Source organism: Malania oleifera, chromosome 6 (genome assembly GCF_029873635.1).
Source record: "Malania oleifera isolate guangnan ecotype guangnan chromosome 6, ASM2987363v1, whole genome shotgun sequence".
In the NCBI taxonomy this organism is placed as follows: Eukaryota; Viridiplantae; Streptophyta; class Magnoliopsida; order Santalales; family Ximeniaceae; genus Malania; species Malania oleifera.
Window position 1 is genome coordinate 18842098 of NC_080422.1, and position 21824 is coordinate 18863921.

Genomic DNA, 21824 nt, shown 5'->3' on the forward strand with positions numbered 1-21824 from the left:
ACCTCCTCCTGGATCCATCATGAAAAACAATAAACATAACTTAGAAACCCTATACTTATAATTTACATGCCTAACATAGTTCCTTATCTTAACTTCCTTAGCTCATTCCTAACTCCAGTTCTACATTCTAGGAACACAACCCGACAATAGTTTACTATGGATTTCCTGAAATTGTCACCCCAGGAAAAACATAGAAACCACCATGGAAGTCCTGCCTCTACACTGTACAACAAAACCTTAAATCATTTTCCTTTACTCTGATATCGTTTCTGCTACACTCTAAAGTCTACAAAACCTAACAATCTAAGCTCTGATACCAAACTGTAACAACCTACCTAATTTATCATATAATTTTTTTTCCACATAATAATAATAACCTGGTAAACCATAATCCACCTGGACCCAAGGGTACCAGGGGTAACCTGAAATTCATCACCATTACCTAAGCAGTAAGAAACGTGAAATCATATATAATCAAAATACCATTCAAACCAATACCAGATTTTACTACAACCATCATATAAACATACACATCTCAAATATATCCAAAATAGTCTTAGGGTTGCCACCCAAAAATCCGTCTGACCCTAGCAAGTACTTACCCTTCAAGTAAGGTAAGACTATCGAACATTAGCACTGCGGAGCTTTATCCGCTCTTCTATCTGGGGCTCCTGAAATGTTCATATAATTTGAGGTGAGACACCTCTCAGTAAGGAAAAGTAAACTAATACCAGTATATGACAACATGAGTATTTCCGTGTTATACATATAATCATACATAAACATACTTGGTACAATTATCTATGCCATATCTGGGAAAAAAAAAATATATATATATATATATATATATATATATATAATCATATCATGGTGGAACATACTAAATTTTCATAAACATATCTCATCTCATATAATAATAATAATAGAAAACATCCTCGAAGGTTAGCTGGTTGGTGCCATGTCTTAACCCCACATGACTGGGTTGTGCGGTCCGAAAGGCGGGATTCGACAATGGTTGGCCGGCCAATATCGAATCAAAAGCAAAAGTCTATAAGTACGATGGGTCTGCCTCTACTGGTCCATACACTAGGAGCGCCAACACTATAATAAACCACATCGACTGTCATTCTCTTGCTACCCTATGCGGTTAACGATAGCTCTAACATATCATGATCGTGATCATATAGTTATGGTACCATGCTCGTGTAAGTCTAAACCAAGCCAACCAGGTTCTGATAACATATAACATATTTTCAAATTGTGATACATGGATATTTCATAATAATAATTGTCAAGTTAATATCATCATATCATTTCATAACATAATATGAAAATCTTCGGCCCTTATGCCGGCATTTCGTATTTTATCAATCACAGCCCATACGCCATATTACATACCAGATAAAATTCTTGGGTCATACGCCATCATATCATATAGAAGGCTTGACCCGTACGCCGACATATCATATAAGAAACTCTACGCCAGTATATCATAATAAAACCCTCGGCCCGTACACCGATATATCATATAAAACTCTCGGCCCGTACGCCGGTATATCATAGTAAAACTTTGTATCATTTTAACATTTTCCTAGAAAACAGTAAATCATAATGAATTCTATTCATGCCACACAAAATGGGTATTACACATATGTAAAACATATAATCATTTTCAGTAGTATTTTCCCAAACATAATGCTAATATATATTTATTTTCCTAAAATTAAATGTTGTAAGATTATACATATATTTTCTTGAAAACAACTTGCTTAGTTTATCCCCTTACCTGATTCCTGAAAAACTCCTAAAATATACCAGTCCTGCACTCGCAGAGTTCCCCATTCAATACCCTGAAATCAACATCTCCCAAAACAAAATTTCAGTATTTTCTTGACTACTACAACTTCTACAACTACAAAAAAGTCAAATATTGAATAAAATGTCTTACCCTAAACTTGGGATGGAGTCCAAGCTAGCCCCACCGATGATCCACTCCAGCAGACTTGAAGAAAACTTCCTCAAGAGTGTTGTGGCGGCTTTGGATCGTCGATCCAGTGAAGAACAGATCCAAAAACTTAGAGAGAAGGGTGGGAAACCGAAGAGGAGAGAGAGAGAGAGCAAGTTTTGTGCGTGAATTTTCAACAACAAAAAAAGAAGTTTAGGCTATTTATACACTAGTCTTCGTCGACGAGCCACGTCACTTCGTCGACGAGGTCAAAAAGTAAATTCATTGACAAATACTTACCCTCATTGATGAAATTTAGAATTAAGATATATCCTCTCGGTATCTTCTCGTTGACGAGACATGACCCCGTCGACAAGCCCCTCATGTGTGCTCGTCGAAGAATCTCCTGTGTTTTGTCAACGAGACCATTTTTAAATATTAAAATACAATTTCATTTTCTCCCTTCTTTCATTATTTAAATACCATAATTTCTCCGGGTCACTACAAAGGTGCTGGAAATGGTGAAGAAAAAATATAAATAAATAAATAGTCATATACAACCTAATAGGTACCAAAAAAGAATTTAGTCCTCGTTTCGGAGCACTTAAAAAAAAGCGCTTAAAACACTTATCTCTTAAAATAAGCACTTTTGTAAAAAAAAAAAGTGGCGTTTGTTTGTATTGCAACAAACACTTATTGTAGAATGTATCAAAGTTACTCATACCTTGTGCACTCCAGTTAAAATTTCAAAGATGCCTAGGCAATTCCATATTATGAACCATTTATTTCTTTTTCAATGTGTTATCTTCTTTACATGCATAAGGTCGTAAATTGTAAATTGTAAGTCTACATGGATTTCAGAAGGAGCAAGGAATATAAGGAGGTTCAAAAAGACTTAAATTTTTCAAAAGTTGATTTGCATTGTTAGTATTTTGAGCTTCATCTTTCCGTCATAGGCTCATACTTTCCAAAACCCACATAAATGCTAATTATACCAACTAATATTAAATTTAGAATACAAAATGTACTGATTTCATATTATTACTATGAAACCCCATAATGGCAAATATGTTGCAGAATCAAACTACCTTTTACATACCTTCTAATGAGAGAAGGAGCCACCTACATCATCTAGACGAGATTGGTGCATCATTTGTTCTAGCCGCGCTTGCCTGTTCATAAGGAACTTCAACTTGGCTTCAAAGTTGGACACCTTCTCTTTTAGTTGCTGGTTCTCCAGGCCATAGTTGGACACCGTCTCTTTCAGCTTCTGGTTCTCCAAGCCATAGTTGGACACCATATCTTTCAATTAATGGTTCTCCATTTCCATTGTTTGCATCCGGTGAACCATCTGATTCGCTCGAGACTCGACGGCTCGACATGATTGTTCTAACTCAGATCGAGACGCCACACCTATAGAAGATGATGTTGTTGGGGCAATGTATCCACTCCCAAAACCTTTCACCCAGCCCCCCGCTCGTTCCCCAAGCACCTGAGTAGAGATCTCGTAATCCGTCAATGGATGACCCCCCTTTGGAATGGGTACATCCCTCAACTCAAGTATCTTCACCTATTTTTAGTCATGAAAATGATAAAAATGAAGAAATAAGAATACAACTTTGACATTTTGAATAGAATAGCGAACTAAATAATAGGTTTGACTTACATGTTTGCTATGTGCACCCTGGCACCCCCCACCTCGATCGCCTTAAGTGTGTTCTTTGATACAAATCAGGAATCGGCTCCTCTGTGCCGGTCTCAGGATCACGCTACATTATTATATAAAACATCATTAATATTAATTTGGTGGTGTAAAAATAAATAACACTCATTAGATAATGGTCAGATAGTTCTATAGAAATTACCATTCGATGATTGATGAATAACCTCGATCCACCGCAATGTGTCGTAAGAAGTTTGCTGCAGTTCTTAGCATTTTTTTCGCATATAGTTTACGAAAAAGATGTAATGACTTTTTATTAATCACATCAATATGAAAAAGTAGTTATTATAATAGAAACAAATTACCTGATAGTGTGGGTCACGGAAATGGTGACACACCACTTCCTAATCCTCTTGGGTTATCTTATCATATGGGTGTGCTTCTGCCTGATCACCCATTGCCCTAAAATGTTGGAACATTTTGGTGCGATAGTCTTAAATTTTTTGCACAGTTGCACATTGACCTCCCTTTTTACATAGTCGGCATGGATAATGTCCATATCGAACTCCTTCTGCATATGAAATACAATTAGAATGTTAGACAGTTATTTGGCTAGTATATTAAAAGTAAAAAAAAAGTTTGGAATTACTTACCAATATGCACCTGTATAGCACCATGCGCTGAGCCTCTGTTACTTGCGGCCATTTGAATGCGATGACTAGAGTATATTGTTGGCATATAATGTCGAGCTCCCAAGTCCAAGCTTTGCACCAAATGCCGCCACGCGGGGCCGTGAAGCCTGTAGGAATGTCGATCCGTATCCACTCCCTAGTCCTGTGTAGGTGCTTATGTAGCTTGGTGTTATTTGCTACACCAAGGCCTAACCTTGTCGTCTGTGCTGTAGAGGTCGATGCTGAGAGAAGAGTTAAAAAATAATATTTTATTCATACATGTGAATGACCATTAATAGTTTTATTCTAAATCAATTACTCATAACCTTACCAATGTTGCTTATTATAGTGTGCAACTCACCTTGGGTTTGATCCCCAGCTGATGGATCCATGTCTGGTCGGGGTCCCGAGGCCTGAGATGGTGATGGTTCCATATGAGGACCGACGTCCTCCGCCGATCTCAAGGATGTCGGATCAACCGCTAGTGACAATGTAGTCGGAAGACTAGATGAAGTCGGCCTCGACAACCTCCTGACGCCATGTTTGCAAAATATTACACAAGAAAATATAAGAACATTGGATATTATATGGATTCATAATAAATAATACACATGTCAGATACATTGTGACAACATAACATGTGTACCTAAACATATACGTCATCAATATCGATATCATCCTCACTTTCTAGAGTGTCTTCCTCTTCACTATAGTACTCGACCGCAGTTTCATCTTCCCTATCAGTTTCATCATCGTCAATGAAGTCAACGTGTACATATTGTTCAGTTCTAATGTTAGCAGTCCCTATGTGTTCTGCCATAGCACCAACCCTATTCAATGGTATAGGATCGACTCCTTCCTTGGCAACATTGAAAGCATATTGCATTGCTACACTAACAGATGACTAATCTTCTTGGTAAGCCTCATCGCTGACACTTTTCTCCCCATCCGCGACTTCCTTAATATCATACGAATTTTGAGGAGAATTTTTTGGGCCACATGCCATTCACCCTTCAATTTTGTGTCCTTAAGGTAAAACACTTGTTCTGTCTGCGTTGCTAGCACAAAAGGATCATTTTGATACCATGTTTTGCTAAAATTGATACTGGTAAAGTAGACATCCGTATTTATCCCACTCTTTTTATTGCTAATGTCCCACCATGTACACTTGAACATGTGGACAAGTCTGTTAGCTCCATACTGAAGCTCTATAATGTCATCCAAGACACTAAAATAGTCAATTTCTTCATCTCCTTCTGTGCCTAACACCGCAACCCCACAATTTTGGGTTCTTCTATGCAGTTCGAAGGATTTCATATGAAATCGTATGCCGTTGACAATACAACCACTATAGCGGTTTACTCGTTGATCGGGGCCACATACCAACGTGTACAAATCTTTACTCGCTGTTGGTTCTTTATTATAATACATGACTTTCATCTATTAATTAGAAATAAGTTTAGATGAGTAAACCATTAGTATTAAAAATATACATTTCTTACAAATCACATAAATTTTGTTACTTACACAGCTCCCAAACCAATTGACAAATTCCTTCTTATGTCTTTCGTTAACATTCCTTTCATTTTGGGCCAAAAGTTCAACTTTATATTCGCTATATGCAATAATATTACATGTTAATGTCAACTGAGAATATATATATATATATATATATGCATATGTAAATACAATGCAAAGTACGGAGTTTGGAACCATGCACTCAATATATGGAACAATTTCATCACAATTATTGAGGACGTAAAAATACACCTTTCGTAGGTCGTCCATATTAATGAAATTGTAAATTCGTGCACCGAATGGTCAAAAATTTCCTCAAAATATAGAGATGCTAGGTTCTTCATCTTCAGCATTAATAACATGAACATCTTCATTTCGCTCATCATGAGTGAACCTTGTCTCAATATCATGTAGATACATTGAGCAAAATGCAAGACATTCACTGTCAATGTATGCCTCAATGATTGAACCTTCCAATCATGCCTTATTGCGCACATACCCCTTCAAAGTGGACAAGAACCTGTGCATTTTACATAGCATTAGTGACTTCTACATACAAAGAAAGTGAGGAAATCACGTGAATATTGCAGAAAGACTTTATAATTTACCTCTCCATAGGATACATCAAATGATATTGCACTGATCCTCCAATTTTAGCCTCCTTTGGTAAATGGACGGTTAGGTGGACCATCACATCGAAGAATGCTGGCAAAAATATTTTTTCCAGCTTACATAATGTTAGCTTTGGTGCAATCCCAAGAAGGGGGGTGAATTGGTATTTAAAAAATCTATTCCCTAGGTCAATCCACTAACATTAGTATTACACAAGCCTAAGGTCAATCTAGTGCATATAAAATAAATCAATGTAAATATACAATGGAATTTAAACTACAATAGAAATTTAACCAAGTATGCACAATCAATCAGTAAAGGAGACGACACTAGAAATGTTATTGAAGTTTGGCAAACTGCCTATGTCCCCACCTTGACTAACAAGTACAAGGATTACCACTATAAGCTCACTAAATGGGTAGAGTAGCACCTAAATAACCAGGTCAATTAGCACAGGACTGACCTCAATATTTACAACCAGGTCAATTAACACAGGGCTGACCTCAACCTACATAATCCTTCCTGGTTGAATTACCGTCCCTTTAAGCCACCCCTAGAATACAACAGATTTCTTAAATAGATTTGCGTACAACAAGAATACTTCTTATCTAAGCAGATTATGTATCAATCTAATCAGTACACCACTGAATGATATGATAAGATAAGCTCAATGTGGTCGTAGTAACTACTCAAAGTTTTATGCAAATAATGCAATCAGTGCGTGAGAGTGTAAGGGATATGATCTTTGTGTCAAAATAATGATTTCAATCACAATGCACAAACAAAGAGCCTTAGCACACTTTAAATATCTCAACAAATATTTTTCTCAAAGTATAAACCTCAAGAGATATTCAGATTTAGTTTATAAAAACAATTTGATCTTTGTGTTCAAGATGATAAAATCAATCAAAGGATATTGCTACAAAGATCTTTTAGCACATGGACAAATATCTCAACAAATATTTCTCAAAGTAAATCACACGAGATATTTGAAGATGATTTGAAAAGTACTTTTAGCAATCAAAATACAATGTGAACTCCTTCAGATATTGCAATGAAAATGCAGTACTCAAAAGCTTAATGAAGTTTTTCCTAAGGAAGACTTATTAATAAAATCTCCTAGGAAAAACTTAAAGCTTTACTCCCAAAGAAAATAATCTCAATCAACCAAGCAAGGGAGAGCAAAAGCCTATTGGTAATAACACTCAAGCACACTCACAAGAGGATTTTAACAATAAGAAATAGTAAGAGTGAGTGTAGGAGGCTGGGAAATGAGTATAAGAGATTTTGAGTTTTAGAGAATTTTTGTTAATCAAGATTGCTAATCAGGTTACTAATCTTTTCAGATGAGGGGGTATATATAGACTACCCCATAATTATAATCATCCAGAACACATAGGGTATTATTAGGATTGTTTTAAAACATGTTAGCACAATTAGCCCTATTTAAAAATTTAACCGAGATAAAAATTTTTTTTCAACCTAAGAGCACTAGTCGATCGGACTTGAGGTTCGATTGACCAAGTGACAAAGTTCAGTCAACCATGCAAAAACTAAAATGAGAGTTCAGTCGATCAGACTAAACGTCTCAAGGGTGATTTTTCCAATTTCGAGTGGTTTGGTCGATCAGGTGATTTTGAACTAGGTAGTTCAGTTGACCAGGTAGTTGGATTCTCCCACGTGGGGGTTTGGTTGACCAAAGCATTGCCCGTATAAATCTGGTTGGTCGACTGAGGAGTCAAACGTTGACCCATGTGGAGTTTGATTGACCAAGTTGTGTGAACTTGGCAAGGTACGATCGACCAAGATATGGTCAAATTGTTGACCTCTGACCGGTTCGGTCAATCAAATGCTTTTATACATTTCAGTTCGGTTGACCGAACATGCATTTTTAATGCATTTCGGTTCTAATCCCCTTATACAATGACCCTATTCATATGATGATCAATGTTAAGACTATAGGACGTATATTTATGAAGTATAGGGAGTCCTAAGGTCAATCTAGGTCTTTTAAGCATATACCCTAAAAAATTTGGCATCCGTTGACCAAAGTGTGATCCCTAAGGTCCATCTATGGTCTTTAACTTATTTATCCTACCATACAGGTAAGACATTAATTATTACAGACCATGTTCCTATGTTACTATTATAGACCAAAAATGATAAATATAAATTACAATGAATAAACATTATGAGTTTTCATTTTCTTTAAGCCCATGTGTGTGCACCATATGATACTTCTGATTGGTCTTGCACACAAACTTATCCACCATTAAATATCAGAATATTTTTCATAATCAAAACGGGATATGATCTATAAGGTCAAAACATAGTATGATCACGATGTCCTCCTCTAACTGTTTAAGTACGTTTATGCTCAATTTCTTGAAGCACGACTGTTGGAAGAAGATCCCCAGCTTAATTAGCACTGAGCGAACATCATCAATCAAGTGTTCATGAAGGAAAATGGGTAGATTCCATTGCAGAAGGACGTGATAGTCATAACTTTTCCTTCCTACAATCTTCCCTTCCTTTGTGCTTATGCATCGAGCTATGTTTGATGCATATCCATAAGGGAACTTCACTAATTTCAACCATTTGAAGAAATTATTCTTCTCATCCTTCGAAAATGTGTAACAAGCTGATGGCATAAGAAGTTTGTCCCCATCACGAATTAGATGCAACTCAGGCCATATTCCTATATCTTCCATATCCCGGCGAGCATTTGCGGTGTCCTTTTTCTTCCCATTTATATCTAGCAATGCACAAATAATATTATCACAAATGTACTTTTCAATGTGCATGACATCCAATTTATGGCATAGTGGAAGATATTTCCAGTATGGCAACTCGAAGAAGATGCTTCTCTTTGTCCAATTCAACTCCCACTCAGCACGTTTTCTTTTTATACTGGTAAGTGGTTTCTCAAATTTCATATCTCCAATCAACCTGAGATGGTTTAATATCTCTTCCCCACTTAGTCGCTTTAGCTGTAACCTTCGTTTAAGTTTTCCATTAAAGCTTTTGACACCACGAGTCCTCCAAGGATGTTTAGGTCATAGAAAACGACAATGAAACATAAAACATAACTTGCATCCATGCTTCAAGGATAAGGACCCAACATCCTTATTTCAAACTGGGTTGCCGTAAGCGGGGAAATCATTAATTGTCCACAACACTGCAGCATGCATCCGAAATGTTGTCTTGGTTTCCACATCGAATGTCTCCACTCCTTTTTCCCATAGTTCTTTCAACTTGTCAATTAATGGATGCAGGTAAACATCAATATCATTACCAAGTGCCCTCGGTCCTGGAATAAGTAGAGACGTATAAATAAAGGATTCTTTCATACATCTCCATGGCGGCATATTGTTCGTCATCATCATAATTGGCCACATGTTATATGGGTTGTCCATGTTACTGAAAGGATTGAACCCATTTGAAGCAAGGTCAAGTCTGATGTTGCAAGGATCACTAGCAAACCATAGGTGCATTTTATCAAAATCGGTCCAAGCTTCAGAGTTCGCTGGATGGCTAAGGGTGTTTAAATCTTGAAGACGTTTCTTTTGATGTCATCTCATATCTGCAGCAGTATTTTTGCACATATACAATCGTTGCAGTCGCGAGATTAATGGACAATATCGCAAAACTTTTTAGGAGATCTTTTTACCCTTCTTCTGATTAGTTTAATACCTCACTTCACCACATTCTGGGCACTTATTCGCATTTTCATGTTCACCATAAATGGGTGCACAATCATACCTACACGCATGTATTGGAGTGTAATCGAGACCCAATTCACGCATGTTTGTCTTCGCCTCATAAAAGGACTTTGGAAGTGTTTCACCATCAAGCAGTGCAACCTTAATGAGGCTTAAATGTATGTTGAATGCACTCTAAGATAACCCATGCATTGTCTTTACATTAAGCAACTTTATCAGGCTCTGAGATACCCCTGCATCTCTCACGAGATTAGAAAATGATTTACCGAGTCGATTTAATGTACTAGGATCGCAAAGTATGGTACCTTATGAAGTAGATCCATCACCAATTCGTGCCACACTGACATTTCTCGTGTCCACTATAATCCCTATTTGCAAGTCACCTAACATTTCGTTTAACCCTTCCGAATGTGTATCATCACCTATTATATTTACCCCCTCATCTTCATCATCATCATCATCGCTCTGAACTGGGTAATCTTCACCGTGGAACACCCATGTTGTGTACATTTTCTCCATTACAAATTCTAATGAATGTGAATGGACTATATCAATGTGTTTGAATATTATGCTTTGACATTTCTTGTAAGGACACCTTATTCTACTAGTTTTGCCTGCAAGAGGACGCGTGAACTCTATGAAATCATGTACCCCTTTCACATATTCTGGAAAAAACCTACCCTGAGCGTTCATCCAACTCTTATCCATGTTCATTAATTACCCTATAACATATTCAAGTAAATGGTGTTGATTACATTCTTATAATGTTTATGATGCATGCGTCGTGAATCCTAGATTCAACAACCTTCCGTGTAAAGAGTACAAATCCTATCCCATTTAGGAATGTTGCATTTACATTGCAATCAATCGCTCAAATTCTTTCGTCACAGACATTAAAAATTTTGGCAGCATCTACGCATGGATGTCCAAATACACGAGATGGGGGGAAGTGAAAATGTTACTAGTTTTCCATCACTAACAAATTGTCATGACACCCCACTATTCACCCAAAGAACACAAGTAGAGACGCGTTTGAAATATATAATGACAATGAACAAAGGGTGAACGATGACAACAATGTAAATACAACTTCCTAAACTGTCCACATTGGACAATTCAAGAATGGTTGAAATACAAATATCACTAATTGTAAATGAAACACATAATTAACATGTTCACTTGATTATTAGAATACATAGTATGACTAATAATCAATTGAATTTTAACAATTGATTTGTCTCATATGTACGATTAGGCATGAATGTATAATGACCATTCTTGAACAGGTCTAAGCTTCAATGAACACATGAAATGATAGTAATTAATTTGGTATTTTACTTCACATGACATTTAATTCTTGTATTTTCATTGGTCTTTTATACATTGCTGTTCTGAAGATTTATTGCAATCAATTTTAAATAAATTATTGTCATTAAATATAACAACCTACAACAAAAGAACAAAACTACAACTTGTTTAGCTCATCTTATACACAAATATCTGCTCAGATACATCTTTATCATTTAAATTTTGCAATGACTGTTTCTCAAAATAACCCTAAATGAGGTTGCATTTTTTATATCGCATCATTTCTTATGACACTAAATGGGCAATTTTCCAAAATTATGGACATAGTTTCCTCTTTTGAGCTTGATTTCCAACAAGTAATAACTATTTGTGGTTCCAAGAACATTACTCATCTCATTTGGTGCTTATACAGTTATATACTTCAACATCTATTATTTCATATTTTGGAAAAGTTTTTAACAAAATTTCGGCAACATGCCGACTATAAAGTGAACATTTCCAAAAAAATTTTTACCTGAAAAATAGTTTATATATAAGAGCATGAGAGAACCTAGATTCACTACCATATTCACAACCAATATGGCAACTCAATCCAGTATTTCACAAGAGATGCATTATAATTTCAATAAGAGTAAAAAGTCTTAACACAACACTTATATGGTAAACAATACACTAATAAGAAATGAATATACATTCAAATGGTGAAATTTGAGATTAGTTATTCCTTCTTTATTCCTTATTATGAATTCATAAAAAGCTTTACCTTTTTATTTGCTTTATGGTATCAAAGTAACCTTTTTGTATAACTAATTGTAACTAAACTATTATAACCACTCTATTTCTAGGAATAGAGATTCCGTGAACTAGATGTTGGGTTAATTAATGAAGAAGTCCTAGTACTCGGGAAGGCATATTCAATTTTCATTTCATTTTTTTGTTTGAAGGAACATGATTTATTTCCGTTTGCTTGATCAAGGCTTACAAATTCCAAAATATATAAATTTAGGAAGTTACGTTGAGGGGATTACATAAGGCAAAGTGTCAAATCTCTATAAGTTATGTTGAGGGGATTATATCGTTGGGAAGTGGATGTGTTTGACATTGATACTTCTACTGGTGATCATTCGTATAATTGTCATCCACATTGTCACCAGCTTCAGTAGTTCCTGAATGCCTCCTAGAGGATTTAACATCCCATATTCCTTCTTTGATTAATTTCATTATTTTGGGTTGTTCAATTGGGGTGTTCCTCATATTGTTTATTTGGGTAGGTGGGTTAATCTACTCACCAAAAAAAAAAGTTGTAATTTGGTGTTTAATATTAATTAGAAGAATGTGTGTTTTCATGGGTTTTTAGATAGTATGTGGGTTAATCTCTCTCTCCCTCTCTCTCTTTAAAAAAAAAAAAAATGAAGCAAAGAGTACACCCAGCCATCTTAGTTCTTACATTAATTTCATATTCAACCATGATGAACTTAATTTCCCAGTTTATTTTCATATTAATTCAATGCACATTAACATATTAATAAGTGAAAAATGTCACAATAAAATATGATAATAATGATGCCGATAAAAAATTATTTTCACACAATTAATTTTCAACAAATAAAAACCATCAAGTCCCATAAAAAATTGCATTAATTACCTAACTTTTGTTTGAAAGATGAGATTAAATTCTTTGATCTCAAAATAAAAGAATTTTGGAACTTAATTCAAACTAAGCAAATTAAAAAATTATGAAGAGCAATCCTCTATTGTGATTCGATCTTCAAAGAGAATAGAACAACAATCTCTCACCCTAATTTAGTGTGATTTGACTATTAAGATTTTATTTAATGTCATTTTTGTATCACTGTTTTCCTTGAAACATTCATCAATGGTGATTTGCTTTCCTTTTTTTTTTTTTTTACTCAAAAACAGTTTTTGTGAACACCAAATAAAAGCCAAACAAGCATCTAATTAATACTAGCAATGAAAATAAACTAAAATAAAAATATGGAGAAAAAATACTAACCTCAATGGTGACGGCAAAGGCAAGGGGTTGTGATTGTGACGGGTTTTGCGAATGAACGGCACGGGCCCTTGGTTGTGACGGTTAGTGAACAAACAACGATGGGCCCTCGGGCTGCGATGGTCTGCAAACGGCGACAGGCCCTCGAGCTACGACAAACGGCGACAGCGCTGCGATGGAGAGAGGAGAATCTGGAGGGGAGGATTGGGAGAGGAGGCAGGAAAGAGATAAGGGAAAGGAGGGAAATGAGGGAGATTGTGGCGAAACCCAGTAAATAAAAGAACTAGTAGTGACGAATCTCATAACCGTCACTACTAGTGTGAAATGAATTAATTTTTTTTAAAAGAAAAGAACTAGTAGTGATGAAACTTCCAAACTGTCACTACTAATGTACTAATAGTGACGAATATTCCGAACCGTCACTACTTGTTTAAAATAAATTTGTTTTATTTATTAAAAGAAAAGAACTAGTAGTGACAAAGCTTCTGAACCATCACTACTAATGGACTAATAGTGACGAATATGACAAACCGTCACTACTAGTTTAAGATAAATTTGTTTTATTTATTAAAAGAAAAGATCTAGTTGTGACGAAGCATCCGAACCGTCACTACTAATAGACTAACAGTGACAAATATGACAAATCGTCACTGCCAGTTTTAAATAAATTTGTTTTATTTATTAAAAGAAAAGAACTAGTAGTGACGAAGCATCTGAATCGTCACTACTAACGGACTAATAGTGACGAATATGACAAACTGTCACTACTAGTGTAAAATAAATTTGTTTTATTTGTTAAAAGAAAAGAACTAGTAGTGACGAAACTTCTCAACCGTACTACTAATGGACTAATAGTGACGAATATTCCAAACCGTCACTACTACTGAAAAATAAACTTGTTTTATTTATTAATACAATAATAACAGTGACAGTTAATTAATTGTCACTAAAAAGTTCCTTTTAGTGACGCATTGAAATCGTCACTAATACCCAAATAATCATCGCTAATTGTTTCACAGGATAGTTTTCCCAAGAAAAGTGGTTTCCCACATTGGTTTGAGCGGAAAAATTAGAGTATTAGTGACAGATGAAATTTCGTCACCAAAAGTGTAGTATTAGTGATGGATGAAATTTCGTCACTAATAATTGAACTACGAGTGACGTTTCTAAAAAACCTTCTCTAATGCTGCACTTTTAGTGACGAAATTTATCCGTCACTAATACTTTCGTCACTAAAAATCAGTTTTCTTGTAGTGTGTCAGGGTGGCTTTGTGGACAAAACTGTAGGGAGACTTTGTTTGTCGTCTCGGGGGGGGGGGGGGGTTGTGGAGAATCAAAGTAAAATGTCTACCACTCAATACCCAAGGATGGATTGTGATGTCCGAGATATGTCAAAGGTCTCCCGTGATTGTGTAATGAGGTGTTCCGAAAGGCAACATAGTGGATCGTCAATTGTGGGATTTGTTGAAGACTAATGCAGGGGGCTTTGATGATTGAAGGCTTACAGCAGGTTTTGTGTTTATTGTTGTGGGAAGGTCTTGTTGGAAGCCTAGGGGGCACAGTCTCAAGTTGTTACATCTAAAACTGAATCGAGATTCATGGTAGAAGCCAAAGCTGCTATTAGCAAGTTCAAGCCTTTCTTGGACATGGTGTTTGTCTCCAGTTGCTAGATGAGAGACGGTCCCAACCTAACGTCCCAAGGTCAAGGTAGAGCAATGAGTTCATGTTTTCAATTTCTCATAAGGGCGTATGTTCACCAAGTTGGGGATTGTTATGGAATGTGACCCACATAATGAGTGGAAAACATACACAAAGGGAAAACATGAAGGAAATCAAGTAGCAGCAAGGGAAACAATAAAGTAATACTTATATTTTATAAATCAAAAAGTATGATTCATAGAATGAAAAAGAAAGAAGGAAAGAAAAAATGTTCAACATATTCAAAAATATCTTATATATTCTTATTATATAAGAACCCATATTAAATATATTGACACTGCAATACAGTAGTATAAAAAAAATAAGGACATGACAAGGCAGAGATACAAAGGATACCTCAAGGTGAGTTTGGCCTCCCTTTTTTGCCTTAACTTCTACTTTTTAAAAGCCAAAGTTTAATCTATCGTGTTTGGTAAATAACTTTTTTACATTTTAAAAGTTTGCTTCTTAACTTTTTCAGAGATTTTTAAAATTTAGGAATTTAAAGTTTCCAAAAGCAATAGGCTAACTTTGTTTTGAAAAATAATTATATTCCATGGATGTCCCTAATAATTTTTTAAGATAACAAAATTACCTACTCATCGCTTCCCCCCTCTGCTGCTCATATTTTTTTAATTTCTTTTTTCATAACTCAAATAAAAAACTTAGGGTTCATATTGGAAATGATATTGTTTTATACAAATAATTTTTTGATAAATAATTTAATAACCATTTAAAATCATATTATTAGTATATGTTAATTTCTAAAATTTATGTTGTTAATGCTAAATTTAGTTTTTGTTAAATAATTATACTCATAAATTAACATACTTATTTTAGTCACTTCAAACATTTCAGTCAGCTAAGGTCTTTTCCATTCACCCATCCTCATCGCCCAGATTCAAGTATGCAGGCACTAGGCCATTTTTTCACTATAATACATTGTTCACTAATACAATCATAAATCCAAAAAATAAAATGATAAATACATGGAAAAATTTGCTCATATATTTAATATCTTTAAAGTGAGTAAAATTCCAATGTCAAAAATATAGATTCAAAATATTGAAAAAAAAAAAAAGGTAGCCCTATGTTTGGAGAGTCTTGGATTTGGAATTGTATTAAATTTGGATAAGATGTAATATAAAATTATATTGAAATTTATCTAAATTTACCGAAACTCAAATCTAAGGTCTAAAACTCATGCATCCAAATACAATATAAAGGTTCCCAAGACCATCAATAAAGTTCGACGTGGTTAATACTTAATGAGCTAGTAGCCTTGTTAGTATCGAAAATATAGATCCAATAAAATGGTAAAATGAAAAAGAGAAGGTTTTAGGACCACGTGGTTAGCACATAATGAGATGACAGTCTTCTTAATTTTGAAAATTTGAATTCAACAAAGCAACAAGATAAGAAAAGAGATGGTTTTCAAGACCAATTAGCTTAAGTTTCACGCGGTTAGCACTTAATGCACTGACAATCTTATCTTTTAACCGACCAAGCTGACTCAGCTCCCGCCCCATGCACTGACAGGCTTAACCTTTAACCGACCAGGCTAATGCGACCAACACTTAATGCAGCCTTTAACTGGTCGGCGCACAGCTACCTTCACCCTTCCTTTTTTGACAAAAAATTAAATATTATACTTGATAGTTTTTGAGAAACAAAAAATATTTGATAGGGCAATCTTAAAATTATTTTTCAAAAAGAATTGTCAAAAATTGGATATTTAATTAAAAAAAATGTTTTATTAATTTTTAAATAAAAGTATCCCCTTACTAATTTAAAACAACTAAAACATTTTGAGTGTCCTCTATATTATTAATATTGCCATCATTCCATCATTAGATATCAAAAAAGTTTTAAAGATTTGAGCATTCAAAATGAAAAAAACAATATGGGATGCATGGTGAGTTTGGCCTTGATAGATGTTTAACCTTAAAATATGATATTTAATGTTATTTAATTTCATTCTTAATAACTACATAAGTAATTCACTAAAAAGAAAACTCCCCACTAGCTAATTGCTACATATTTTTAATTTAATTCTCGAAATTTAATCAAACACAACCTTATCCAAAAAAAAAAAGGAAATCATTTTCATTCCCCTCAACAATTATTCCCTTATGCATCTCAAAAGTTAAAGATTACAATTTTTATGTAGAAGTTTCCATTTCTAACCTTGAAAGGAATCGAGAAGAGGTAAAAAATGAAATATTGACCATCTGTTACTGTGGAGTCCAATCTCAGTGAGCCTTTAATGGATAAAAAAATTTAAAAATTCTTAAATAATATCTGGGAGCATGAATTTCGAGTCTTAAATTTGAATTTGTGTGATTTTGAATGAAATTTAAGACAATTTTGCGTTAGATTTTATTCAAATTTACACAAATATACATTCAAAGATCAAAATTCAAATTCCCACGCACATGGTTCACAAATAATACCATTTTCTAACTTACGAAATTTCAATTTTACTAAATTCACCCTTTAAACTATAACTTCGGCTCTTGTTTTGACCTAAAACTTTTGACACCAAATTGGGAGTTAGGCTCTACTTGGCTTTCCTATAAATTTCAAAAAGTGAGGAAAAGAAACTTATTGTAATTGTTGTAAAAATTATTTGGTCCCATGTGTGATAAATAGAAAGCAAATTTTGAGTGTCTCGGTAAAAACAAATTGCGAAGTACTAAATTAATTAGAAAGACTAAAATGGATATGTACTTTAAGAAAATGTAACTAGTTCATTGATAATTTTATGATATTTGAAAAAAAAAAAAAAACAATAAAATAAAAAAAAAAATTGGTTAAGAAAAAAAAAACTAATTTTTAACTTTTAAAAGATTCAAATGCATAGCTTGTAAAAGTTCCATAAAAAAGTTAAATATATAATTCGTAAACACTTATCTTTTGCCTTTTATTGAATATATACATATATATATATATATATATATATATTATTATTATTATTATCGTGAACTCACATTAGAAACTAAAACTCAATCACCATTTTAAGCTCTAAAACAATGAGTGTCAATGATAAAGTTACAGTCTAATTGTGAGGCAATAACAGTTGTGATTTTGAGAAGACACAAGCAAAAATATTAATAAATGAAATACTTCTAAGTTCTAGAGATATGACACAAAACCTTAAATCAGAGCAAAAAAGGAATTGTAAGGTTGACATTATAAATGAATCAAATCACTTAGAGTTACTCTATACTCATTCCAAAAAATTCATTTAAATTCATTCATTAAGATAAGTAAATGAATGTCGAACTCGATTTTAAAACTTTAAAACTATAAATGAGTTAACCTTGACAACTATAAATAAATCAAACTTCATTTCGAGGTTGATTAACCTTTATTTAGATAGCTTGCAAGTTTACTTGCTTATAAATTCAAATAGGTTGTTAACATGTTCACAAGTTAAAACTTGTTAAGTTTATGAACTTGTTCGTACAAAAACTCAGATTTTGACTCATATTTTGCCTAATTAAAAGATTATTTGTTTACAAATTTTCTGCGGGAGTCATTTTTAAATTGAAATTATTTTAGATATATTTTTCAAAAAAGCATGTTCTCTCAAGTTATCGCTAATAAAAAATAAATTTATTTATTTATTTAAAATCATTGGAAGATAATAAAAAACAAAATAGTACACACATGACTGCAAATATATAACTTTTTTTTTTCTAAATAATGAGCAATTTTTGGCTTATTGTTTGTTATTAGTGCCTACAAATTTGAAAAGATTATATTAGACTTGTTTGGACTCGTTTAATAAATGATTCAAATATGAACAATATTAAATTTGGCTCGCTTAGTTGATATGCTTAGGTGGAACTTGATTTTAGAGCTCATTTATTAAATAGTCAAACTTGAAAATGTTAAGAATCTACTTCTGGTGATAGAATTCAAGACTTTCAATCTTGAATGCAAACTGTTGTGAAATGTGACTCACATAATAAGTGGAAAGTATACAAAAAGGGAAAACATGAAGGAAATCAAGTAGCAGCAGAGGAAATTGTCGATGGAAAGACTCTAACCGTCGACGGTTTGGAGCAATGTCTCTGAAAATTTACATTATGTTTGAAATCGTCAGTGCATATTTCAAATTTTGAAAGGGGGACGTTAGTATAGTTAGGGTTTAGAGAGAATACCTCTGGGAACTATATTTATATGTCATATCAGATGTATTTGTAAAGGATGGTTAAGAGTATGGTTGAGAGGGTTTATGTATTGTTCATATAATTTGGACAAGGAGATAGTGAATTCATCCCGTTTTCTCCCGTGGAAGTAGGCATTGCCGAACTACGTAATTCCTTATGTTGTTATTGCTTTTATATACTTGCTGTGGTTGTGGATTCTTTTGTATATTCATCATTGATTATTGCATTGTGTATTTGATCCTACATACAAATATATTTCACTGTGCAATTTTTTTTTTACAACAAATTGGTATCAGAGCATTGTTGTAATGACATCTGGATTTTCATCTGTGAAATTTGACGTTGTCAAGTTTGATGGAACCGAGAATTTCGGGTTGTGGCAGAGAAGGGTGAAGGATCTCTTAGTGCAGCAAGATATGATGAAGGCCTTATACGGAATTCAACCGAGAAGCATGGATGAAGCAACTTGGAATGAATTGGAAGTAAAGGCAGTATCAACCATTCGACCATGTTTGGCTGATGATGTGTTGTATCATGTTATAGATGAGGATTCTCGGCAGTAGTTTGGCGTAAGGTGGAAAACTTATATATGTTTAAGTCTTTATCGAACAAACTATTTTTTAAGCGAAGGATGTATTGGCTTAAGATGGTGGAGGGTTCATATTTGAACCAACATATCAACACATTCAATCAGATTATGAGTGATTTGATGCATGTCGATGTGAAGTTCGAGGAGGAAGACAAGGCACTGATGCTATTGAATTCCCTACTAGCATCTCACACGTATGAGAACTTGGTTAGGAATCTTACATTGGGCAAAGATAGCCTGAATTTGGAAAGGGTGACAAGTACATTGCTCGGTTTTCATAATAGAAAAATGGCCAGCGATGAAATTTCAATGGTGAAGGGCTTGTGGTGAAAAGTAACCAAGACGGTGGAAGACGTAATTCCTAGAGCAGATCTCGGTTATAGTTAGAAAGAAGAAGGACATAAAGTGTTTTACGTGCGGTAAAATTAGGCACATAAGACCTAAATGTCCCAAGTGGAAGAAAGGGAATGCTGAAAATCAATAAGGTTTGTCAAAATCTACAAATGTAGTGGAAGGAGACTCAGGGAACAGTGATGGTGATATGCTATGTGTTTCAATTGGTTCGGAGTGCCTCACGGATTATTCTTGAATCCTAGATACCAGATGCTCTTATCACATAATGGCAAATAGAAAATGGTTCAGCACCTATAGGTCAGTTAATACTGGTTGTATTTTCATGGAAAATGATATTTTGTGGAAAAAAATTGGTATTGGAAATGTCAAAATCAAAATTTATGGTGGTGTTGTGAGAACCTTTTGTGATATAAGGCATGTACCGGATCTAAGGAAGAATTGGGCACTTTAGATTGTAACGAATATAGTTATAAGTCTGAAAGTGGAGAAATTAAAGTTTGTGAAGGCGACTCGATAGTGATGAAAGGACAAAAGGTAGCAGGAAATATCTATGCACGGTCAGGTATTACAGTTGTAGGTGGAGCTGCAACTGTAGAATCTGAGTCAGATGTTCTGTGGCTTATATGCTCCGGGCATATGGGTGACTACATGTATTCAAATGTTTGGGGATTGGTGAAGATAGCATCATGAGGCAGACATATGTTTTTTGTGGGTTTATCATGAAAGGTCTAAGTTTATCTCATGTGGCATAAGCCTGAAGTGTTTACCAGGCTTAACTTGTGGTTGAGGTGGAGTACTAAATCGGGAAAGAGATCCTTAGGTCAGACATTGGGACTGAGTATGCTGGTTTTATTCAAGGAGTTTTGTGAGTAGAGCAGGTTACATGCAAGGTTTGCGGGGAACTTCATGGTGAAGTCAGCGAGTATGTTGCGTTTCTCGTTTAACCGATCACCAAAGGTATCACTAGATGAGAGAGTTACAGGTGAATTGTGAGCAAGTTTTGCGGTAGACTACTCGGGTTTGAGTGGATGTCCACAGGTGCATGTTTCTAGTGATGTTAGATCTAGGCCTGGTGTTATGTTCGGATAGTACATCTTTATGGGGTATAAGAAATACACGTTCAAAATGGGTGATTATGTGGCAAATAGAGGGGTGATCGGAAACATGACTTTTGGTGAGAAAGCCATGGGGCAACGTTGTAGTGACCCGAAGATTAATAGTATTTTAGTAATAATAAGAGGGAGAGAAAATAGAAACAGAAATAGAAGGAGACCGTAGACTTCATCGACGAACACAGGACTTCGTCGACGAGAAGATACCGAGAGGATGTTTGGGTAGCTCTGAATTTCGTCGACGAACATAGGGCCTCGTCGACGAATTTTGTGAAGGGCTCGTCGACGAACCTGGCCCTATAAATAGTGGAAACCTGGGATTTTATCACATTTCTCTCACTGCTCTCTCTCTCTCTCCTACGACTCTCTCTCCCTTCTCTCTTCATTTTCGGCCCCACCAGTCACCGGATCGACGATCCGAAGCTACTACGATGCTCCTAGCG

General features: G+C 34.8%; 1 long non-coding RNA gene across 1 annotated transcript; it reads right to left on the bottom strand.

The window, feature by feature from the left end:
* Nucleotides 1-6093: 6093 nt before the first annotated feature.
* LOC131158090 (uncharacterized) lies at nt 6094-13635 on the bottom strand. Its single transcript, XR_009137405.1, has 3 exons — nt 13454-13635; nt 6406-6502; nt 6094-6317 (listed from the first exon to the last, which is right to left on the bottom strand). It is a non-coding gene; the product is annotated as an uncharacterized LOC131158090 (long non-coding RNA).
* Between the last annotated feature and the right edge of the window lie 8189 nt (nt 13636-21824).